We start from the raw sequence: 26118 nt of genomic DNA, 5'->3' as shown, positions 1-26118 counted from the left end.
TCCCTCCTTTCCTCTGGGGATGGAGCTGGCACAATAAGGAGTCCAAACTCTTTCTGTATCTCCTTCAAATAACTAGAGACCCCTCCACCACTCATCTGTCTGTTCTCTTTGAAGCACAGATCCTGGAAGGAGCTGCTATGGGGAATTAGAGTAGGGAACATCTTCTGCTAAAAATATACTACAGGCGTGGAAGAGAGGTCATAGCAAAAAAACTCTATGTCTGGGGTTGGTTCTGCTGCACTTTTAAACTTGGATTTCAACTCTCCTTTGTGAGACACCCCCCAGCATAGACAAGAATCTGTATTTTTTGGGGGGTTGTGGTTCTCCAACCTTTGCAGGTCTGTACAGCAATACTTCTAGACCTGCAGCAAGGGATGGTGTGATTTTCACTCAGATTAAGTGCCCCTTGTATTTCTACACGTTGTCTTCCTTGTATTTAACAGCATTATTTTAGAATTTTAAAAAATATCAGAGCTAAGTGATACATTCAAAATGAACAATGACTTAATTAAAGCACCACCTTTCTGTTGTCTTTCAATCTGAGAAAATGCTCCCACACTTTCATGCCCATTATTCCAGAATTTGCTGGAGCTTTGTTTTAATGATGACAATCTGTTGCAGCTCAGACACAGAACTAACATTTTCCCCCAGACACCCAGTCTTTTCTTTCTTTGTGTGTGTGCATTATTTTTTATGGGGCCAGCTGCTTTGTGATCAGCGAAATGTCAGAAAAATCATCTTACCATAACAAAGCTGAAAATAAAATATTCAAGGAAGCAAACTCCCATGGAAATCTTTAAAGGCCTAACAAGGGAGAATTCTCATCTCTGTGCACATGGGTGACTCACTGAAGTAAATGGGAATTACGTGACTGCATCAAAGATTTCAGTATGAAGAGCACAGATTTTTCTCTCAGCTTTGGCCTTTTGGAATGAACTCACAAACAAGTTTTGATGAAGATTCTGGATAGAGTTAGACTTGCTCAGTGGTACCAGCCCTGAACCAGAATGATCTGAGGGAGGTACAGTATCATCCTGTCAAGATTAAGTGCGTGCTTAACATATTACCTCCTTAAACGTTTTTTATAAATTGAGTGCTCACATTGAGCTGTCCAATTTGAAAATTGAATGAATGACACTTAAGGGTCAATACAGATCTGTCTTTGCAAATATAGAGGTTAATTGACATAAAACTTGTTACAACTTGGAATATGGAAAAAAAAAAAAAAGCTGTTTCTGTAAATATTGTAATTAAACAGAATGTTGTTTTTCTAATTGTTGGAGAAGAAAGCCCCAAATTACCAGGAGGAAAGAAATTAGAGCAAACAGATCTGCAGGAAAATAACCCTATGAAAAATTCACAGAGATGTACTCATGATGCACCAAATTATCCTCTCGGGTTTCATAATTCTGTGAGCGAGCGCAATTAGTTAACGGTGGTGTTGTTATAAAGCTGCACACTCTGGCTGTTGGCTTTTGAAACTGCTCCAGAAACCAGAGCCTGACGCTGAACAACCATTGTGTGTGGGTATTAGGCAACAGGAAATCTGCCTGATGATAACTGAGTTATACCAAGCCCTGCAGCAGCCACTCAGACACTGTGTCCATTTAATCTGCAGATGGCAAAGCAGATACGCCATTCACAGCTGCATGCATGAGGATATGACATCTTTGTCTATATTAATCTCATGGCTGGCTTCACATGACTCATTCAACCTTTTCTTCTATTACATGAAAGGGAAGTTAACTAGCAAGACCTCTGGTGATTTTTAAATAGGTCCAGCCCTGCTGTGATCTACATTTCAAGCAAGAGACTGCAGAGCTCTTCTCCCTGTTCCTAAAGCTCTCATTCCATGCAGTTGTGCAACCCCACAAATCCCCCATTTGTGCAATTAGCCCATTCCCAAAGCAACCTCTGTAAAACACACAGGCTGTGATGCCAAGAATATGACAAGTGGGTCAAATGTACTGAAGTCTGCACTGGGGGAGACAACCATCAGCAGGCTTTGTTTTCTCAGTTATCAGTAGGGAGATAGAGAACTTCAATATATGAACAACCCTAATTTGAAAAAAGAAAAATCTGCAGTATCTCTGTTCCACAAAGATAAGCTGGCAGCTAAGGCAAAACATGGTTATGCCCAGAGGCAGCAGGAGCAGTGTAACAGGCTCCCCTGCTCTCCTCATCCTCTGTGGCAAGATTAAGAAAAACACCATGGGTTTAGCTCCAAGTGGTTCACAGGGGAACTTTGCTGTTCAGGGTAGCTTGATTTTGAGATCTTGTGCTCTGCTTTTCAATCAATATTCAGAAAAATACATCTTCAAAGTGAAATATCACTGGGGGAAAAATATCAAGCTTTTCATCATCTTTTCCTGCAAAAATGCAAAGAACACTTTCAGGGTTTGAGGATGTCCACACAATAGTACTGTTTTCAGTTATAGCAGCTCCTTCAAGCCTCAGAGGAGGTTTTGTTTTGAAGAGCAAGAGACATTCCCCTCAGGAATCCCTCCTCAGAGAAATATCTCCTAGAATAAGGCAAGAGGCTGATAGTGAGGTGCAGAACAGAGAAGCAGAGAAGCTGTCATGGTTGGCAATGGACATACAGACCCCGCAGGGCAGGGGTCAGCTGAGGATACAAAATGATATGGGGAAATAACAAAAGAAAAACCTCTCTTAGAGCATTTTCATGAGGGAAAATAAACCTTTTCATGCTAAATTCCTATTTTGAAGTTCAGAGACCACATTTTTCCATAATAACCCCATCCAGCCTTATGCAAATAAAAATAATTAAACAAGAGTGGAATATTTTCCCCATAAATACTTGTCTCATGTGGACAGGAAGCTCCAGTTGCTTACAGAAAAGCAGAGAAACCAGGGTCCAGCCACAATGACTAAATTTTCAAGATGTTCTTGTTTGCATCTCTCTGCTCCATTAACAATGTGCTGCCTGCTGAAAGCTGAGGCAAGTAAACTCAGGGAACAAGTTATCTGTAAAAAATAATTTGTGGAGAGAACATCTGCTCCACAGAAGTGGAACCAGACTCTAATGAAATGTTTTAAACCTCCCAGATTAGTACAAAGAGCCACAGGCTTCTGTAAAATACATATCTTCTCCACTTTTTCTGCATGTAAAAAACAAATACACGCTTAATAAACTTTAAAGTATTTGTGGATGACCAGATTCTTTAGGAAGGTTAAATTAAGCTTTTCAGAGGGTTTTTGATGATCAATAGCTAGATCAGCTCTGTGATTGAAGCAGGTTCACTAGCTATTCTTGAGAAGACTTTTAACTTCAAAGATTGATGTGCTTAAGGGATAGTGAAAGAAATTATTTGCTAAAAAAAAATAATCTAAACACAATCAGTACAACTTTGATGGACACCTGTGTTGATCTGGGAACTGAATGGCAGCAGCCACATTTGTAAGCTATCAGGTGTTTAAAACACGAGGGAGTAACTAACTTCTTGCAGAACTGGGAAACAGGAAACAGTGGATGTCCTTGGACTCTGCCAAGTACATCCAAAGCTGTGCCAGATTTTGGCAGTCAAAAATGCAGAGTTTCCCAGCACAGACCCCTTGTATGGAACCTATGTGTATGTATATATGTCAACATTTTTCTGTTTTCTTATGAGAGGAGAGCAGAGGTGCTGCTGAGTGTTCCTAAAACTCTCCAGTGACTGGAGCTACAGTACAGTCCCCTGGCAACCTGTGCTTACAAACACCTTTACCTCCTCCAACCCCCCAGTGCATTGAGCTGAGAACAATTCCCTTTCCTTTAACAACCAGTGCTTGTGGCACACAGATGAGCAGTGGTGCTTAGTCCTTGTTCCAAATGTGATGTTACATTTTTGTGTGCATCAGATGCAAAGTAAGGTGCTGATACCAGATTTCGAAATCATGAAAAGGCAAGAGGCTTAGAGGATGACAAGAGAGACCACAGCAAGAAGAAATACCCTTGTTTGTGCTGCTGGTTCCTAGCAGGAAATCCCACAATGTGGATACAGAGACGGATGTTCACATCTCTGCTAAGCAATCTGCAGGGGCAAAAGCATTTCAGTCAAACCTAGAATTTAACATCCAGCATGGGGGTAGCCCTGCATTGAATTCACTGCTTGCAGCTCTGGCTAAAATTATTTGTCATCTTACCAGGAGATAAAGCAGCAGTATTGCCATGAGATAGCCATGTGGTTACTCTTGTTTGCAAGGAGCTGCTGGGTTCTTACAGTCCATCCATTCAAAGTTACTGTGCAGTGTTTCTGAAGATTTACCCCAGTAAACAGCCTGTCAAACCTGCAGCAAGCCCCTCATCACACAGGTCACTGTCCCTGCAGGGATACCCAGCAAACAGGAGCTGGCCCCTCCTTTGGAAACAGATTGCTGAAATCTTACAATATTACACTGAGAACAACAGAAATGCTTTTGAAATTGCTTTCCATCCTTTTACAGAGCTTCCCTTACCTCTTCACTCCACTGGTAGGAAATGGGCATTGGCAGCCACTGTCTCTGCACTGTCAAACCTGACAACAGAATTAACAGCTCTGGTAATTAGCAGGAAGAGTCCCTTGCCAGGCACAGAGCTCAGACTGCAAGGTGATCTAAAGAAGTTCTTTCCCCCCCAGGGTCAAAGTAGGGGTAAAATCATAAAAATGGTGAATTGCTTAGGATATGAAAAGAGACAGCTGAGCTACAAATTTCAGCTGGGCAGATTGTAGTCAGATGTGCTATAAAGACATCGCTTAACCTGTGCCTCAAAGCTTGTTAAAAACAAAGCAAGCATCTTAGAAACCCAGCAAATCAGATATACTGCAGACAGTTAACAGGAATAAAGGAGGTTAAATGGCCCTAGTCACACTTTCAAAACCAGAGGAAAATTTAGTATACTCATCTGAGCCACATGTTTAAGTTGGAAAGCATTCCCATTCAGACAAACAACACCTTTTTGAAACGCAGAAACTGAAAACTTTTGCAGATAACCTGATGGTGATGATTTTTTTTAATTTTATTTTTGCTGCAAGGAGGAAATATGGCTTCCCACTTGGCTGCTCTCGCTATTAAGAATGAATAAATATCAAAGCAAAACAGAAATATGGAAACAGTAGGGAAATATTCTCGAGGATTGACAGAATACTTACTGGCCCAGTCTGTAAATATAACTGAAAGCTACAGCGCAACTCTCTCTCTGAATAACTATTAAAAAAAAAGAAAAAAGAAAAAAAAGAGAGAAAAAATTTGTTGGAAAACCAGAAAGGTCTTGTCCATTTACAGACTTGAGGGCTATGGCATATCAGGAGCAGCCTAGAAAAATCCCTTGGATAATGTGCATGGAAAGCACTGAGATTTAGCACCAGAATTACCATGACATGGCAAAGCAGCACAATGATGTAAACATCATGAAGGAAGAAGTCCCTTCACTTGTAACTAATTAGACTTCATATAATACTGCAAATCTGTATTTGTTCAAATTTAAAGCTAATTTTCCTTTGTATTTGAAAGCATTATTTTTATGTATGTTAATACTAAGACAGAGAAGCAATTCTGTGTGTCAGCAACTACCACAGAAAATAATCAAGCAGCCGTTGTGCCTTTTGTGCCTCTAATCTAAATATACAGAGAAAGCACTGGGGAAAGGAAATGTTGTTATTCCCACCTTAGAGCTGGAGAATTGAGACAGATAAGAACTGAGCAATTTTCCATCCTTAGAAGGGAAGTCTGTGTCAGAAACTAGGACAGAATGCAAATTTCTACAGCTATTCTCAAAACAGGTTTGTTGGCATAATTGTTTATCGCCTGCACATGTTGCCAAATTCTGAGAAACATTTATGGAAAGCAAGCCTTAAATATATGTATTCAGCAAAGAGCCCTTTCGTGCTAAGGTAGCGGGTGGAGAGAGAGAATCTGTGCAGCTGATTTCAGAAAATGATAAATAGTGACAAAAGTAAATGGAAGAGAACACATGATCCAAGCAAAGTGAAACACAGTCGTGTCAGATCCAAACTACTGTGCCTGTGTGGAAGGTGATACCCAAACACAGCTGGGTGGTCTCTGGGCAGAATATCAAGTCACTGAACTGAGCAATGTTAGTGCAGTGAGCTAACAGCATTGTAATACACTGATTAACAAGGTGAGATCTGGATAGAGGGGGGAAATGATGTACAAATGCATGGGGGCTTTGATGAGAAAGAACTCATAAATTCTGGGTGTCATAGCCTGATACAAGACAAATACAACAAAGCCACACATACATTTTTGGTACCCCACTGAAATAAATGGGTTTCCACCCTTTGGTAGAGATAAAATTTCAACATTGGATGTGTCTAAATTCAAATACATTGGGATTTCACTGAGAAAGACAAAATTACAGGGTGATTGTTCTGCAGACCACAGCCACAGTACTGATGTAGTTTGACCTTTTATTAAAACCCTCTCCAGAAAAAACATGCTGTGCTTGATTCCAATGTCCAGATTTGGTACAAATCAATCTATTTTGTTAGGAGAAGTTGGGTTAAATATAGCACTTAAAGATATGTCTCGAAGGATTGCCTACTCACAGTTCTTTCTGTTTATGGGATAATAATAGTGGGTGGATTTGCAATTAGCATTGCATTTTCATAAGATTTTAAATAAAATACTAATATTTATGTGGAGCTGCTTCACTGCTATTTAGAATCAGAATGGTTTGGGTTGGAAAGGACCTTAAACCAGTTCCAACTGCCCTGCTGTGGGCAGGGCCATCTTCCACTAGATCAGGCTGCTCAGAGCCCCATCCAACCTGGCCTTGAACAATTCCAAGGACACAACAATCAGAGCAACTAGGTCCTTACCACCCTCACAGTAAAGAATTTCTTCTCATATCTAACCTAATTCTACCATCCTTCAAGTTAAAGCTATTCCCCCTGGTCCTATCACTTCATGTCCTTATGAAAATCCCCTTTCCAGTGTTCTTGCAGCCCTCTTCAGGTACTGGAAGGCTTCTGGAACATCTCCCCAGAGCCTTTTTAGCTGTGCTGAATGCTTATGATTTTTCATGCCATTAAACAAAAGGATGGAGACCATGTAGGGCATTTGTGTGTCTGTTCCCTGGCAGTGGCTGATCAGATGTGAGGATGATGGGTGGCTTTGCTCGCCCGCCGAGCCCTATCAGATCTTCCTTGTGATGACTTTGCCTGATAGACTCAGCAGAGTTCCTCCCAGCATTTATCAGCAAAAATAATGTCAGAATAAGACCCTGTGCACTTCTGCTACAGCCTGTGGCGAAAACATTATTTCCTATTTGGGAGTTCCTAATCTATCACACATTAATTAATCGTACAGACTGCAGATAGAGCACAGTTGAACAAACTCGGTAGAGAGGAATCCAAAGCCAGTCCAATATCCCCAGGGCTTTTCATAGCTCTGCCCTCCTTACTCAGAAATGTCATTCTCTAAAGTAGGTCTTACATCTTTAGAAGATGAGCGTGGGGAAGAGCTCTCATCTGGGATACAGAGACAGTTTCAGGCAAAATAGCAAGAGTGGCTGCTCTAGTTTGATGAGGCTTTCCTCATTATATTCAGTGCATTTCAAATGTGAGAGTTTGGTTTTGTAATGATATTTCACATCATCTTTGAGCCTCCAGGGGCTGGATGTGGGATTTCAGAAATAAATATATTAGCAGGAACAATTGCATCTTAGGAGAAAAAAAAAAATGAAGCTGCAGCTTTCCTGATTGATAGCTTCTATGTGCTACCTACAAAGGCTTGTGTGTCTCTGCTCTGGAGTTTCCCAGGCTCTGGGGTACTTCAATTAATTGTCATTTATATAACCAGTGCATCCCTTTCTCAGGGGCAATGAAAGCTCTGACTCAGGAGAAAGTCATCAGATCCCTTTCATCACTTGGGAGCAGGACCTGTGACTAAAAAGCATAATATTTCACTTGGGTTTAGTCTCATCTCTGAAGCACTTTTTAGCAGGCAGCACACTTTGCTGCCTAGTTTTTGTTTGCTGACTTCAGGACTGTACTTCAAAAGCTCCCTGTCCTCCTAATGAAAGTGCTACACCAGTCTTTTATCATGCCCTTTGTTGTAAGGTTTAGCCCATATTCCCAAATGGAAGATGAAGAGTAGGAAAACTTATTCAGCATGACAAAACAGTCATTGTGTTATAAAAAAGTGCAGTGTGTATATAAGTGAAAATGTTAGAGAGAAAAAACTCCTGATAAAGAGAGCAAACCTGAGAAATGCTTTTCTTCCAACAGTGCCCCTGCCCAAAACCAGAGAACAGTGAAACAGAAGAGAGAGGTAAAAGGAAAGGCCCATGCACGTCCAGCTTTGAGGAATCCTGTAGAACAGGGTTGGAGGTATGTGACAGAACATGTGCCTTATCTGCTTCTCATGAATCCTCTACCCACAGCTCTATAAACCTCATGTACCCACTTTACTGAGGTCAAAGGAAGATGGTTGCTAAAATAATCTTTAAAGAAAAAACAGTTTTTGGACAAAAAAAAATCTGTATTTGTAAGGTGCTTTATTAAAAATGCTTTTCCTTGGTTGATTTCTGCTCATCCAATGAATTTTTTTGAAGTGTAGTAGTGATTTGTAGTTTTATCTTCAGGATACATTTTTGATTGAGTTTGAAAAGGTAAGAATTTAATAGAAAGGCTGTAATCTCAGGATTATTTATGTCTCACTATGATTAAAAAATTTTATATTTGTATGTAGCAAGCTCAGTCTAGTCTTAATTTTCTTCCTGGTGAGAGTTACACAATACTCATACCTACCTCCTAGGCCTGATTTCCTTAGCAGCACTTTGGACTGGATTTGCATCAGCTAATTAGTCATTCCAGAACAGCACAGCAAGTACCTTTCAATCCTGATCTCTTTTTGTGTAATTTATAGTGGCATTTAGTTAGAGCAGAGCATGAATAGCTTCCTATGCTACTCCAAAGAACAACTCATGTGCTTCATGTGGCTTTTGCCTCTTCACAGCCTGATTTACCTGGGCTCTGATGTGCAGGAGGGCACACACCACCTCAAGCTTCTTGAGAAAGCACAATTATCAACTCACAGCTGTGTGTCAGATATGGGGAAAAAAGATAAAAAATTACATCATTTCAGGAACATCAGTGGCATTGTTTGTCATAGCTCTCCATGAATCTGCTTTATCCTTTTTCCCTTCCTTCACAGCTGGCAATTTTAACTGGCCTCTAGTCTCAAAAAATCCTCTTATTTATAATCTGGTTGGCCTTAATCTACTAACTCAAGCTCACGCTGAATGATTTGTAAAATGTACAAAGCAATTTTTAGGCTCCCACAAGGAATCTGAGCCATTTTGTTCTAGTTTGTTACTTTACCTGTATAAAGAGCACAGATCTCTGTGGGTCTGAGCAGGTTACAGATCCCTGGTACACACACACACCTTTGTTAACCTGAAGTGTCTCCAGCTTAAAGAAATTTATCTCTCTCACTTGCTCATTTTACTACTTGACTTCAATCAAAACTATCTCCACTGATGTCATTCTAGAGATTTCATTTCTCTCCTTAAACACACCATCTATCCTCACTTGTACCACCTCCCTCCTCCTACTCATTTAAATGGGCTGTTATACCAGGGCAGATTAATGTTACCATCCTCTGCCTTGATTTAAATGGTGTTTGATTATATCTGTCAGGATATACTTCTCTCTAAGTATGTGTTCTTGCCCAATGTGTTAATCTGATGGAGTAAATGGGCCTGGAGACATGGCCTAATCATTGCACAACATTAAATAGTTAAGGCAAGGTTCAGGCTTCCAGGTACAGTCTTGCTGTACTGGCAGTCCTTGCAGGCAGAGGGAAAAGTGCCAGGTTTTGATGATATAATGGCTAAAACACAAAAGAAAAGTGGCATTCTCCAAGCATGAGCTAGTCAGAAAATAGCACATTTTCTACATTTTTATATTCATCTTTTTTTTTCCTTTTTTCTTTCTTTTTCTTTGGAGTCAGTCTTAGAAAAAGCTGCTTTATCTCCAGCACAGTTTTGGAGCTGGTACATCAGCCATGGAAGCTGATTTTTCTGGACCTAAGAAGGAATATTAAATTTTCACCCTGAGCTGGTTTCTCCCTTTCCAACCCTCTCCTGGGTGAGGAGAGACTGTGTCCCTCCTCCAGCAGAGAGCTTCAAGTGAGGTGAAAGAACAAGACACTGGCAATGGGAAAAGCCCAGGGAAGCAAAGCAAGGTCTCCTGTTTTAGGCCAGACCTTACTGAGGAGATCTGAACTCTCAGAGTAGCAAATTTTTTTTTGTTGGTACACAGTGTAGGTGGTGCAGTGTAGGCTCCTTAAGACCTTACCAGTTTTCAACCATAATTAGACAGTTTTTTGTACCAACTTCATCAGCAAGGTTGTCCAATCTAAGAGGACATTTCCTACAGGAGAATCTCTGAAAAGCTGGCAGAATTCTGTCATGTGCTGGGAACTACACTTGGGAGTTCATTTTAACTCCCAAATAGAAAGCAAAACATCTATCAGCAAAGGAATAAAACTTCAATATTTTTTTAACTTTCTAATTAGTTTTTGCTTAAATAACAATTGAAATAAGCTTTTGAGACAAATGCTTTCACATGAGAAAAATCATAATTAAAATATTGAAACAGACTTATTGAGGGCCTTTTTGACATTTTTCTTCTATCTTGCATTTAAATTGCAGCTAAACCAAATACATTCTGGTCTAGTTAAAAAATAATTCAAGTAGGGAAAGTTTAGAAAATTCATGCAGAAATTTTTCTGGGAACTTGAGTAGGACCTCAATGCCATTAAAAGATGCAAGTTTTAAAGAAAGCCCCAAAATAAGATTAAAGCCAGAGCAACCCCCACAGTACTTATTTTGGATTGCATCTTTTGGGACAGGTCTTATATTTTGTATATCTTTCTCATGACACTCTAGCACACTTCTGTGTCTGTGCTGACCTTCAGGTTATTGCAGTCCTCACCTTCACACAAGAATTCTTGGGATTCCTTCATTTTTCACATCTCACCCAGGGTCAGATCCACTGAAAAACCCCTACTCAAAATTACTGTATTCCTGAAAGATTCATGCTGTAAACAGGCAAAGAAGGGAATAACATGGAGAACAGGCTTCTTCCTTTAAATGAGTACATCAGATAAGGATGAAAATCTTCTCTGCCAGAAAAATCTCTCCTCTCATTTGTGATAGGTCACAAATGAAGAATCAAAGAAACACTGAGCATGGATGATGACATGAAGGCTTCCTAACAACAGCAGATGCACTAATTTTTTCCTTAGCTGAGATTTTGTGACTAAGCATAATTTATGAGTGATAGTAGAAAGGAAACATAAAGCTGACAGCCTAATGTATGACTGTGGTCCAAAATACTAAGAGATAAATGCACAGGGAGAGAAGAAAGTTTTGTCTGGGGAGGAATTGTTCTAGAGCTCTGTGATCAGGGGCTTGTTGATCAGATTTTTGCCAGCTGACCAGTATCAGATGTACATACCACAGAAGCAACCATAACTTCATGTTTCTCTTGTCCCTTCTTTCTAGATGGATCATTATTTATATAGCACTTGCTGTGGGCTAGATGTCCCTGACAGGGATTTACAGTCTCATTTTATTCATGATGTTCAGTTCCTGCAGTGAAAAGAGCCATTTGTATCTGGAGACAGACAAGCAGTAAGAGCAGCAAACAATGGGTGAAGCAATGCAAGAAAAAAGAAAAAAAATCAGGATCCCAGAGGTTTTATGTACTGAGAAGTTTGGGGTGACTTTAGCTACAAAGAACAGTTATTCAGGGTGATGGTTTAACATGTTACACTATATATCAGTACAAATCCTTCCTGTGCATATTCCCTATGTTCATATTCATCCTTCATGTTCATAAATATTGGATTCAGCCTGATCCAACTTTCCCAGCAGTGTGGGGCTGTGCTTATCTATCTCAGATATCAGAGGATACCCACAGCAAGGGACTGCAGGACATTTCATCCCCTGCCCAGCTCTGGCAAACAAGCCAGTCCTGCAGTGTGGGAGGGCTGGAGCTGTGTGACCACACCACAGCTGAGCAAATGCCATCAAGGGGTGGAGATGGGCTGGCCACAGCCAAGGAGGGAGCCCCATGGCACAGCCAGCTCTGCCTGCTCTCTGTGACCCCTGACTGAGCCCACACCCCCAGCAGGGTGTGAGGAAAGGGCACAGGGGAAACCCCAGCATCAAACTCCCTTCTCCACAATCCTTCATGAATTATACAGGGGAAGAGGAAGAAGTGATATTGCAAATAGCACAGCATTGCAATTCTCAGCCCTTGACCTCTTGTTTAATGTTTCATTACCCACAATATTAAGGTTTCCCAAAGCCACCTGCAACAGAGCAAAAGTAAAGTGCTTTCTCTGTCTCCTGAAATTAGTTTGGTTTTTTTTTTAACCAAGAAGGTTTATTGATAGTATAAATGTGAGGGAAAGAGCTACTCCTAATTACATCCTCATAAACAAAGGGGGTTTGAGGCAAGCATGTAATACATGGAATTAGAAGGGCTGGAAAGAAGGCTTGAAACGATCCTCCTTTCTACAAAGAGAAGCTTAATGAAAACAGGAAAAATATTGAGAGAGAAAATCCTCCAGCAATAGGAGTAGAAGTGATTCACCACTTCTAGGATTAGATCAGGCAGGGTTATGCAAAAGCCCACCCATCCATTTACTCTTTTTCATTACCACCATCAGCTCATCCTGCTAAGGGGACAGTGGCATTTGCAAGGCTGATACACAGCAATGATTTCTGGTTAACCAATCAGGCTTGGCATCATTTACATTGCTACTCTCACAAAATGCCTCCACAAAGACATTTCATCATCCTGTATTATTTTGTGTACATCTTGTATCCACCCTTTAAACCTCAGTCCCTTCATGCACTGGCTGCACAGTTACCCATGCAGGGCCCTGTGTAGCAGGTACTGCATCATTAATGCACAAATGTACTTGTGAGCTGCTAAGAGGCACAATATTCCCCACAAACATGACCCTCAGCTATTTTTACAAAATCCACAAAGAAAAAAAAAAATTGATACTGTAGTTGTCATGCAGAAAAAAAAAATGTTTTTCAACTAGAATAAGACTATGTGACTTCAATCACAAGCCAAAATATTTTTTCCTGAACTGTGTTCTAACGCTGTTCTTTACACAAACATTGATTGTGTACACAAGATAATAAATGTTGGGAGAAAGTTTTTACAATTGTTCATCTAGAATGAAAGGTGGATGTTTCCTAATCAAAATAGCTGTGCATAGAGAAACGAATGAAAGGAAAACAAACCCAGCCATTATCCACACTTGGCCTCATGAACAAAGTGTTAGGCTGAGCCAAGCACTGGTATCAATTTTCTTTGCTTAATGAAAAGGTTTTCCGAGATGTAGTCCTTTCTGCTTCACTGTGGATTGACAATGCATTCTGACCTAATGGAGGCTGATTACTGTTTCCATTATGCAAGGCTGACAGAAGCAATATTTCTTCAAACCACAACCTGTTGTTGAGCACAGAGTTATTGTAGTGTGACTGTGGGCTACAAAGGCCCTTTCATATCACATGTTCCTCATCTGCTTTGAAGCACCACACGTCCTCCCCCGTGACGATGGGGAGACCTGTGGGGCTGTCCTGCTGTCACTGCTGGCATTGCTCAGGATTAAAAAGAGAACCATGTGGAAGTTTTGGTTCAACATGAAAACCACATGTGACCCACACTGCACTTCAATTCTCTAAAGATAAAAAAGCACTAAGTACCACAATTGAGAGATTTCGGGTGGGAAGTCCTCAGCTCCTCCTGATGTCCCCAAGGCTTAACTGAGCTGGCACAAGAAACCACATCCTTCTAGCAAAACAGCAAAGAAAAATTTAAATTGCATTACTTGTACATCTTGTCCCTGTCCAAGGGCTGTTTCTATTTGGAGGATTTGGGAATTTACCAAAGCAGGGGTAGAGCCTGGGCTGCTCAAGCCAGTGCTCAGAGTCATTACACAACCCTGCCACTGCCTCCTCTCACAGCCTCTTGTGCACTTGGCATTTTGTTTGTATTTGTTAATCACATGCATCAATGAACTTTTCACCATTTCACAGCCTCACAGTAAGGCCAGCTCTGCCAGGCTCTGATGGCACACTGCATACTCATTCTGCTGGGTGCACTGTGGGCTGCACATCCCAAGGGGAGCTTCTCTGTCCCTTCCCTCCACAGCCTGGCCAGTGCAGGGTGCAGGTGAACTCACAGGCCTGGGGAGCACAAAACCTGTGCTGGTGTTACATGGCAATGTGTCCTGGGCACCAGGAAAGGTGGGGACTGAGGAAGTGAATACCCAGTGTTAAAGTGACAAGCTTGTGGAAAGGCTTTAAAATAAAATTAAAAGTGGAAAGCTTGGTACCAGAGGCAGAATAAAAGTAGAGAGCAAAGAATCCAACATGTCCCAGGTCTGAGCTGTCACTCAGAGCTGCTCTGAGGCTGCTCAGTGTTTTACATCCCTTTTTCAGCATCAATGTGCTGGGCAGACATTTCAGGAGAGACCCTCCACAGTGCTTTGCTTTGTCCATGTGCTCGTGTCACTGCAGCTTGTGGGAACCCTCCATGTCCTCTAAATTAGATGCATCCTTGCTAAACCAGCTGTGAAACACTCTTGTGCCTGAAGAGTCTCAAGGAAAAAAGTTTAAAAAAAAAAAACAAAAACTGCCACCAACGTGAATAGAAGTCTTTTCCAAAGGATATTAAAGGAGAGCTAACGTGGTTTTCACATGCTGGGTGGGGAGGCCTGAGTCAGCTTGAGGAAGTGGTTGTGTCTACACCACCTCAAACCACTCAGCCTTCTCAGAGAGAACAAACTAATGCTAAAATATATTCCTTAGGGTTTGGTGCATGCACTTACTCAGTTTGGATTATATTCCCCCCAGTTATCTGCCGTCAGAAAAACATCACAGCAAGTGGCAGAGCAGAGCCAGTGCTGGAGGGCAGTGCCTGGACCCTGTTCCTGCGTGCTGGGCAGCAGAACCCATCAGTCCAGCTCTCTCCAGCCTCTGCTGACCTGAGAAGAACAAAACAAAACATCTGTCATTGCTTGGAGGATTTCTCCCTACACCTTTGCTGTGGCCACAGTTTCACCTACCAAATGCTGTGTTGCTGGGTGCTGGGATTTTGTTAAGCAAAACCATTTGTTGCTTTTAAAATAATAACTAGAAGGGTGGGTGGAGGGGGAAAAAAAAACCCAAACAAGCCAATCAACCAACCAAAAAATAAATCACAAAACAAAACAAAACAAAAACTTCCAGCCAATAAAAAGGCTCCCAACCAAACAAAAGAAAACACATTGCTGCATGTGATTATTCTGCAGGAATATAACTGCTAGCATGGTGCCACCAAAGACACAGCAGCTGAAGGGCACAACCACATGAAAAGCCAGACACCAATCAGTTGCCAGACAAGAGTCATTACTTGTGCACTTGTGGCTTTATTTTTCTGGGGACCAAAAGGGACAACAGGCTCCATAGCTCCATGAACTATAAATTTTCCCACCAGGCTGACATTGCAGGTAATCCCCCTCTGTTAATGAAAATACACTGAATATACACTGCTGTCCTAAACTTGCCCAGCACAAGAAACTCCCACTGTTTTACAGCTCTGCACAGCAAACAGCCACAGAGGGGACAGTCCCTGGCTTCTCCACAGGCCACTTGTCACCTGCCCTGGATATGTGCAGCCAGGCACTGTGACTCCTGAATCCAGGGGTCCAGCCTGGGATGGAGGGATTCCCTAAAAAGTGCCATCCCCACCCCTGAGGAGTCACTTCATGGCACCCGTGATCAGCAGCACAATGTCCTGTCTGTGCAGGGTTCCTGCTTAAACTACAGAAGGTAGAGAAGGAAACCGATGAAGTGACCTCTTTAAAATCAAGTGGAACCACGAGTAAAACCACAACTCTCCCCAGCTCTGTGCTACAGATTTATTCTTGGAGCCACAGACCACAGCATTAAGTTGCTTGACTTCAAAGGACTGTGTGGGTGCATAAGAACAGCAGCTCTTTCTAGTTCCCTTTTGCTGTGTAAGATAATCCTGGAATATCTCACACATCCTTGAAGCTTCCTGTCACTTGGCTGGCTTTCCTGTGTGGGATACTTTTGATTATCTGCTTACCACCTTTCCTGGTGCTCAGGACAGATAGTCTGGGTTGTGAATTATTCAGAGAGCTGTGCACGGTGAATACAAGTTCTGTTTGCCATTCTTGAGCTACTGAGATCCTACATCAGTGCAGTGTAGAATCAGCTGTGGACACACATATGGATGACTGTGCCTTGCCATCACTCTGCAAAGCTGTGCACTCTCCTAAAACCGACTGAATGTGGCCCTGCAATGCTTTTGCCAAGGAGAAACGTGCTCACAAAACAACTCCATAAGACATGCAGCCACGCTGGCATTTGCATATTTGTGTGCTTCGTTTAAAAGGGTCTGCTGTGTGTTGTGGCTTATTTTCCAGGCAAGGCTAAGTCATATTTTCCTAACTCTTCAATTTGTAGCAATTTCACTCTCCTGCAATTCCCTCCAGTTTGCAGTGAGCTCTGCTGCTGCAATACGCTTCCATTTAGAGGAACAAATAAGTGGCACGGCCCCTTGGAAACTGCTACCACAGGTATTCAGGAAATAGCTGGCAAGAAGATTGCTGCATTTCACAGCCCCCTGGGGCAAGCACAAGATTGGCACAGCGCAAAGCCAAGCCAAAAAAATTCATAAATACAGATGAAAAGAAAATTCAGCATAATCCGTTTCCAAAGGCGATCCTTGGTGAATCTTGGAGATGACAGGCTGAGCACTGGCTGGGCTTTCTGCTGGCATTGTAATGGCTGATAAGACTTTGGCACACGAGCAGCAGGGAATTAGCTGTGCCTGCAAGAGACCTCCAGCAGCATCTCACAGAACCTCAGCAGAAAATTTCACTGGAAGCAGCGCTGCAGCACCCTCAGAAACAGAGGAGAATATTGGTTCATGAAAACAAGAACACTCTGCAGAGCCAGGCTGTTTGTGGCTGCAGAGCAAACCAGGAAGGGGTATGGCAGAAACACGGCGAGCACCTTGTCTGCCAAGTGCCACCACCCCCTGTCCTACCTAAAATCCCACTTTCTTCCATCTCTTTGCAAATTAGGCTGTGGCTCCAGGTACTGGACACTGCAGAGTCTCTGGTTATGCAGAGGAGTTTTCTCAACACTTCACAGCCGACAGGTTTTTGAATTTTTTCCCTATATCCTGGTTTCAAACAGGAGTTTCAGCTTCTAGCCAGGTTTATTTATAATAATAGTCAGATCCTTGTTTGCTATGGATTGTTATCTCCATAGAAAATATGGATAACACCTCATTGAAGGTTGTGTTTCAGGGAGCAGTATGATCTGACATCCAACTCAGGTCTAGTCAGGCCAGGATTTGGAGAGCTTGGGGTAGAAATTATGCATTCAAATTTCTGTCAATATGGTGCTTGACTTCTAACCGTAGACATCTGTAAAAATTCAAGCACTCTCAGACTGCATGATCTTTTATCACTTATCATTTTAAATATCTGTTGCTTGTCATTTCCCCTTTTGGGTCTGTGTAGAAACAATTCTAAAGAATATACCCAAAATCAAGTTAGTACAAAGCTATGCAAGCCTGTTAGCTCCTAAGTGGCCACGCTGACTTCAATGGAAAGACTCCAGCTGACTTCATGGGAAGCTGAATCAGGTCAGTAATGAAGGCTGTGAATTCAGGTTTGGTTCAGGCACACAAAAGTTCAAAGGCTTGTCTAGATCTGTTGAATAAATGAAATTACCAAGACTTTTGCACTTTGCAAGAGCAAACGTTACCAGAAGAGTCTTGAAAATGAGGATACTGCAAGGCCAACCCTTCTCACAGCACTGCTGCTACACTGAGAACTGAAGAAAGGCAGAAAAGGGAGCATTTGGAATGGAGGTGAACACAATCTCAAAAAGAGGATTTTCCCCCCCTTTCTGGATTCTCATCGTTATTTTGCTTCCTTTATGGCATTCACTCTTTTCATCAGGAGAAACAGTATGTTCCTCTCTGCTTTCTCCTGTGCTAGCCTTGCTCCAAATTACAATCTTAACCACATATATTATTAGCTACATGTCCATGGCAATCAGCTCCTGTCCTCAACAAAAGGCTTCTGCTCCCCTATTAACAATATTTCATCGCTGCATAGATAGATACAGAATGACAAAGGCATCTGAAATAATGAACAATGCCATGAAAGCCCCTTGGATTTTTCCTATTCTGCCCATAGAACAGGGCAAGAATGAGGAGACATTTCATGAAATTAGAAAGGCTGCAAAGGCTGATACAGATTAAAGGGAAGACTTCTCCTCTTTAAACATGGTTTATAACCAGTCTGTGAAATTAACTGCTGCCTACTCAGAGCAGGGAAGAACAAGATCATATTTTCCGTGTCCTTTTTGTAATGTGGAATCTAGTGACATTCACATCATCAAAGCTCATTTTGAAATAAAGTAGCAAGGAAATATTTGAGTTAAAAGAAAATATGAAACAGGAGGAATTGGTCTGCATGAGGCCCTTGTGGGAACTTTTGGTTTTCTGGCTGCATTAGCAAGGTATTTAAGAGAAGGAGGCTTAGAATAGGATGCTTGAAAGACATTGCCCTGGAGGGAAGGGTGAGATGCAGAGCCAAGAAGACGAAGAGCTTCAGATGTCTAGGTAGACTCTGGAGCAGGAGGGACAGCTCTGTCTATCCCACAGTGGGAGGGGTGGCTGGGACAAGTCAGAATTGCCTTGCAGAACTGGGGAGGATCAGGAACAGCAGGCACAGGGACACTGAGGTGGCACTGCCCGGGCCCAGAGGGGACAGAAGGCAGAGTGCTGAGCCTGTGCCTTCCAGGAGCCAGGCAACTCTGCCCAGCAGCAGCCCAAGCCCTGCACTGCTCTGTGTGCTGCAGTTTGCCAGACAAACCCACCAGTGCCACCTTCACTGCTCAGGAATCTGCACTGTGCTGCACGCTGTCAAGCACCTCTAATTAAGAAAATTGAAGGTATCAGTGAAGTTATACTCAGCTCCTGTTGTAAGCTTGTTTCTGTGCCTATAAATCCCCAGTGCTGACTTTTGGTTTATCTCATGCTGCTCCTGGCAGCACTGCTGGGCACCACCTTCTTCCACCACTGGCACAAGCAGCTGTCCTGGCTGCTCTGTTTGGGCAGTGGGACAATACAAACACTGTGCTGGACTTTACCACCAGTTCCTTTTTGTAAGATGAAAATCTCATGGTGTACTACTCAAAGATTCAAAAGCTCATTGCAGTGCCTTAATATCCACTGGCAAAATTAAAAGTGATAAGGGATGTTAATCTTCATGCTCCAGGGTATAAACTAATTACCATCTGGAGTCACAGGAGGAGGCTTTCCTCTATATACTGATACAGCCTTTTACTGTTGCCTGGGAAAATGATGAGTTTGGAAGAGGTTGTTCCTCTCTCTGATGCATTGACCTTTGTCAAAGACTGGATTCTCAGCTAGTGGATCAATGGCCTATTTTGGGATGACATTCCCGTGTTGATATATCACCTTCCATTCAAACTCATCCATTTGATTTAACATCCATTAGCAAGGTAATGCCCCAGAGCCTTGTATTTGTCAAATTGTTTGTTTACCCTTTTTATTCCGGAGATTAGTGCAATCTTACATGCAGAGTGCAAGGGAACACATCCATGGCTCTGTAACTGCTCTGAAAGGTTCATGTTCTCTCCTGCCTTTTGGAGGCAGCAGCACTGGTGACACTGGTGCAGACCTAAGCCTTTTATCAATGAGCAGCGTGGCAGGTCTATTTGTTTGAGCCCCTGCTGACACCCACACTCTCTGTAATTCAGTCTGACAGATTGAGGCCATGTTCCAGATCTCACAAAAGAAGCAGAGGCGGGTATTGATTTTTCTGTTATTGTTGGTGATTTGCTGCTTCATTCCTTCAACAAATGTGGAAAAAAAATTAAAAAATAAATATATATATATATATATCTACATGCAGTAAACAGAAAGGTCACAGCTGCAGGTTGGCAGAGCACACAGTGCTGTTCCCTCTGTTCTCCTCTGTCTCTCTGATTCAATGGACATGTTCCACAGATCTTGAGCAACAGCACTGGATAAATATGAAAAACTGGCCATGGTGCTGCTTACAACCCAGAGGTACTCAGGAGAAGCATCTTTCACACTGTGACTTTGAGCAATGCTCTTGAATCCCAAATCAGAGTAACATCTGCATTTGCATTTTTTGCTGCACTAACAGTGGCATGGAGAAAACCTTCAGGTTCATGTGGAAACCATCCCCCCCAGCACACTCTGCTCAGACTTAACTCTGACTCACCTCAGGTATCATTTGTGAGCCCCACACCCAGTGAGGATCCCACAGATGTGCTGAACACTGCTGGCCACATCCCCTCGCTGCTCCAGGCACCATGAGGACAGCTCTGATCAGGTGCATGCCCGTCCTGGGCATCTGCTGCATTTGTTTGGCAAGCTGCACATCTTGTAGCACCTTGGGTCTGATGTACAAAGATGCTGAGGTATCAATCTCCCATTGAAACCAACAGAACTCAAACACCTCAATCCCTTCCCTAATTTACTCTATTGGTTCCTGTGCTTCTGGGAGCTTTCTAATCTCCAAGTGTACTAAAGTAAACAGAGGATAATTCTTTATGGCTCTGTTGCTTCTGTTATACATCATCCTGAAATGTTCAGGATTTCCCTTTTTGCAGCTAATTCAGGAGAGAAGCTGTGCAGATTCAGGTTTGTACTCCTGGACAGAGTGTGCTTCCAGGTGTGGAAATCAGCCATCTGTAGTAATTCTCAGTAATTTATTTCAGTGTCTTCAGATTGCTCTTAGAAGATACTGAACACTGCTTTGTGTGTAGCACTGTGTTAAAAAACCCAAACAAATAAAAAACCAGATAGTTTTAGTAGCTCAAGTTTAAGAGTTTTAGTTTTAGTAGCTCAAGTTTAAGAGTTTTAGTTTTAGTAGCTCAAGTTTAAGAGTTTTTGTTTCTTGGGGAAGTGGGATGACGTGGAAAGGCTGGACTGCTCCCACATATCCTCAGTGGAGCAATGGATACCAAACACTGAACACTTTAATGGTATGTTGATGCCTCCAACATTATTGCAAAATATATCAGAGATTTTTTAAGCAGCCTTTCAGACTTCAGGAGAGAGCAGTAATATCTTGGTGCTGTGAGCAGAGGCATTTTCACCATCGCAGGGCTCTGACAAGCAGCTTCCTACGCAGTTTGTCATGCTGAATGTCACTAATACCATCTGAATACTGATACTGTTCGTGACTTTTTGTTATGTTGCATGTAAAGATTTTATGTATGCAATCTAGAAAAGGCATTGATGAATGGATATAAATCTTTGGAGAGGCTACTGGAAAAACTCATTTAATATCACACTGATGTCTGTGCTGTTTTAGGCTTCAAAAATACTTTCTACCCTTTTTATGAGCTCATTGGGATTGCAGTGATTGTTCTTAAAGATGACTGAAAAACACAGTAAACTCCTGGGATCACTGGCATAAATCTGGAGTAACTTTGCTGCTTCTGATGGAGCTACCTGTGCATTACTGGGAGTGTTATTCAGCCTGGGAATTGTGTCATACCTGCACTTACCAGTAAGAAGAAATATAGCTGCTTAGTTTAGTGCATGTGTTTGCACTTTCTCTTTGAAATCCTTGGCTTGCTTGCCAAAACAAGTATTTTCCCTTCTCCATGGGAAGTGTTGTGCAATGCCTTGTTCTGGCACTGGCTCACAAGGAGCATTTTCTGCTTTCCCAGAGGATGAGAAAGGAGCCAGCAAAGGGGAAACCTGCACCTTTGTGGGTCACTGGTCAAACAGAGGGAAGCTGGAACACCAAAATCAGCAGAAATCCTTATTTCTCTTGCTCCTGACTGGCCTCAGGGCAGGCTGGGCAAACACCAGCTCCAGCCAGCAAACAGAGCTGCCAGCAAATTTGCTTCCACCACTCACATCCATACCTCTTCTACTGCCCTTTTTAAAGTTTTGCATTATTATATTTTCCATTTAAAAACAAGTGTGGCACTTTCAAGGAGGTAAATCTATGCTCCCAGGCAGATTTACTTGCCACAAAGCCAGTGCATTTCTGTTTTGGGCACCTGGAGGTGATAGCAGTGCTGAGGGCACAGCACTTTGCACTAGGGATGCTGGCACATCAGTGAATGCAGATTATTAACACTGCCCAGCCCCAGGAAAGGGAAGGTGGGACTGTGCACCTTCCATCAGAGCTGTGCCAAGAGGTCACTGCAGGGAGTGGGTCACACTGGGGTGGAGGAACAAGCAGATAGTCCCAGCACCAAATATCAAAGCAGAGAGAGATGGGAGAGAAAAGGCACAGAGAGGTGAAGTGATTGACCCAAGGTCAGAGCAAAGCTGTTTGCCAGAGCTGGAAACAGAGCTCTGCTGAGCCCACCCCTGGAGCTCTGCTGAGCCCACCCTGGAGCTCTGCTGATACCCAAGCAAGTTTGCCAAGAGTGAAAGCAATGCCTAATTTGACAGTGTTTCCTTGTGCACAACTATCATTGTGAACATGTCTTGTTCTTATATGGGATATTGCTTCTTCACAATACCCACATTATCGAGTAGGAATGCCTTACAAATGCTGCTCATGATACACCTCAGGAGCAGGATAAATAAAACATAAATGGTATAAACACCCAGGCACCTTAATGGAGAAGGCAGTGGGATTTCAGCTACCCTAGGAACTTTTCCATTTTTCTCACAGAAATTGTTTCCACAGGTATTTTGATTTAAATTGGGCTGAAAGGGAGGAAGGAGGAAAGTTTAATTAGAGGGTTGTCAACAAATTACTCAAGAGTGGTGGGCAGCATAATTCTTTCATACAGTATATGTCTTTCCTACTGATAAATGGTTCCAGGGCTATCTGGAGAAGGGGGAAGGAGAACAAAAAAGACCACTAACATGTGCAATATTTAATTTTTTACTTTGTTTTGGGAAAAAAAATTGCTAGGAATTTTTTCTTTGCTGGTGTATTTTTGTAAGAAGTAAAAACCTTGAACTGGTACAAAATAGGATCCAATGTAGCATTTACACCTAATTATCACACAATTTTCCTCATAGTTAGGAGCTTATTAAAAAAATGTTTGAAAAAGTTGTGCTAACTGAAAGAAGGAAAACCATGGAAACACTTTCTGCTGTAATAGATACAATCGTTGATACAATAGAAACAATCATCTATCAATTAAGCAGTTGAAGAGCTGTCAGATTTGCCTTTTGACTTCTCTAGCCAAGATCTTGTCTTGCAGCAAGTAGATCCAGCCAGGGATAAAAAAAAAAAAATAAATACTGTTCCTCTTGGTGCAGTGCAAATTTGTCAACCCAAAGAGAGTTTTTTTTCTCCAAATTAACTCTTGTGAGGACACAGGAAAAGGTACAGGATGTCAGAGGGAGGGAACACAAAGCAAGCCAGTCCTTTTTGCACAGCTCTGCTTTCTCCCTGCCCACACTACCCTGACAGCAGCAAAATTCACCACAGGAGATGAGCCAAGTGCAGGAGTGATGGCAGGGGCTTGGCAGCTTGGTAAAAGGGATTTTAGGGTAACTTTTGGTAAATAATGATTGTCAACAGCATCCCTGCACTCACAGTTGTGTTGCTGACAAGGCCAGTGGATGCCCTCAGGCACCTGGAGGAGTTTGGTGGCAGAAAGATTAATGTCTGAAACATTCATGTATTTCATTTTACTGTGATATAATGATGGCTGCACAGATTCTTTTAATCAAAAAATAAGGTTTGTTTGTTCTTTTCAATAAAACCCTAATTCAAGGTCAATAGTAAATACCTGCAATACCACAAGTGGCAGAAGAGATGGAGAAAGCTGGCCCAGAATACAAAAAGCATTGTAACTAGAAGCAAATTAAGAAGTGCTTATAAACTGATAGTGTTAAAGTCTGGGGAACAGTAAATGAGGAACACTCCAGTCAGTTATAGAAAGACTTAGATCATTTAGAGCTAATAGCAAAGACAGTTCAAAGCTGACAAACACAGAATAATGAGGACTTTTAAATATCTAATACTCTCTGTGAATCTTAAAATGCACAGATTAAAAGGTAGGCAGCTCCAAAGAGACAATCTAAGGGTTGTTTGGGGTTTTTTTCTGTTCTGGAAATGAAGAACAAAATGCAAGATCTTTCTTGGGAACAAGTATGTTAAGTAAGTGCCCTTACACTGGGGAGAAGTTCAGCCAAAACAGTTAAATTGTTTAGTAGGTAGCATAAAATCTAAGGAGAACAGCAAGAATAACTTAGAACAAAATTACTTTAAATCAATGGGAGTAGGCATCCTGGTTAGTTATGTATTTTTTAAAATTGTAATAAGCATCTGAATTCCTTTGCAGAAATGGCCTTCATGCAATTAGAAGCCACATTTCATATAGAAGTCAACATACTAAGGAGTTCATTTGCTTAAATATCCTCTGCAGTGAGACTAAGGTTTCTGAGGTGCTTTAGTGCTTTGGAAAACAAACTTGGTGCCCAAACACAGACCCCAAACCCAGTCCATAAAAATCACACCCTCCAGGTCATTCTGCCACACCACATTTCAAATTTAAACACACTCCCTGTGAATGTTCAGAGGGTAAATTTCAAAGTCTACAAGATCCTATTGCTCATAACAGAACCAAGCAAATCTACCTTTACTTATCAGGTGTTTAATTAGGTGTTCTACTGTCTTTCTTGTTCCTGAAATCATATTTCTTCCCAAATGAGCCAGCTGACATGGAGCTCCCAGCAGATCATGGCACTTAGGTGGCTTTTCCAAAAACATAGAGAGTAGAGTCTCTTTCACAAAAGTAAAAGTGAAAAGTAAAGAAAGTTTAAAGCACATTTTCACTGCACTGAGGAATCCTGCTCTGGAGCTGACTCCCAGCTCTCCAAGCTGACCAGCCATCCCAGAGGTGTTCAGTGAGATCTCTGAACAGCTCCAGTGTTTCATTAAAGCACTGCACTGCTCCCAGACTCACAGCCCTGCAGAAAACACAGCAGCTCAATGCAACCAAAATAGTTGGTTACCATATTTTAAATAACACTGATGAAAACTTCACTGAGCTCCTACAGCACAGTGTACAAACCTGGCCAAAAAACATCATTAAGCTTTGCTTAATAATCTTGTAGCATTTGGCAAATATATCCCTCAATAAGTGTCTTATAAATTTAATAATTTAATTTTAAACCTTCCTTTGAGATATGCAGTTCTAAGGGTGAGCATGTATTTTATTTTAAGATATGAAAAAAAACTCCAATCAAACAGAGTAAGTGATTAAAAGACCTCAGAAGCTTTAAATAAAAAGGAGGGGGAAAAAATAAAAAGAAAAAAGTCAAGCAGACCTATCTGAACATGCTGGAAAATGGTGCTGAAAGTTGCCTGGATATGGAGTTTTGAGCCATTTTGTGGGCTAGACAGTGTCAGGTATTTAATGGCCAGTATGCCTGTGCTGTTATATCATACATACATGAGATTTATCTCAATATCAATATCAATATCAATATCAATATCAATATCAATACAATCAATCAATCAATCAAATAAACAATAAGATACAGAGCAAATTTTGGAGGATTTCACACTCCTGTAGATAAAGTCTTGCAGGTACTGAAAGGACAATGATAAAAATCTGTGCTGAAGTTGTGAAGGGAACTATTTCCCATCAGCTAGCCAGCTTGTTTTATTATGTAGATGAGAAAACCTTAACTGGAAGAAGGAAAATTAAGTAAAGCATCTTATATTCTGGACAAATTGGTGAAAAATAGATGCAGTAATCGATGTAAATAATGGCTGACCAAGTTGTAGTATGATAGATTAAAAACAAGAGGAAATTACCCTGTAATTATTAGAAGCACAAAATGTAATCCCTACAAAGTTTCAAAATTTAACAAAGGAATGAAATAAAGGCACAGAGTAACATGTCCTTCCAATTCACAAGTGAGTCATTGGAAAACAGATTAAAAGTTAAAGCTAGGTATTGAAACTGAGGGAAAGAATAAGTAGATTTTTATAGTTGTGTTCAAGAAGGGAGAGTTAAACTAAAAATACAAGATTAAATAGGCCAAGTATGCAACTGCT

This window comes from Catharus ustulatus, chromosome 10, assembly GCF_009819885.2.
Source record: "Catharus ustulatus isolate bCatUst1 chromosome 10, bCatUst1.pri.v2, whole genome shotgun sequence".
In the NCBI taxonomy this organism is placed as follows: domain Eukaryota; kingdom Metazoa; phylum Chordata; class Aves; order Passeriformes; family Turdidae; genus Catharus; species Catharus ustulatus.
The sequence above is the reverse complement of the archived record's forward strand: the minus strand, read 5'-3'. Positions refer to the sequence as shown.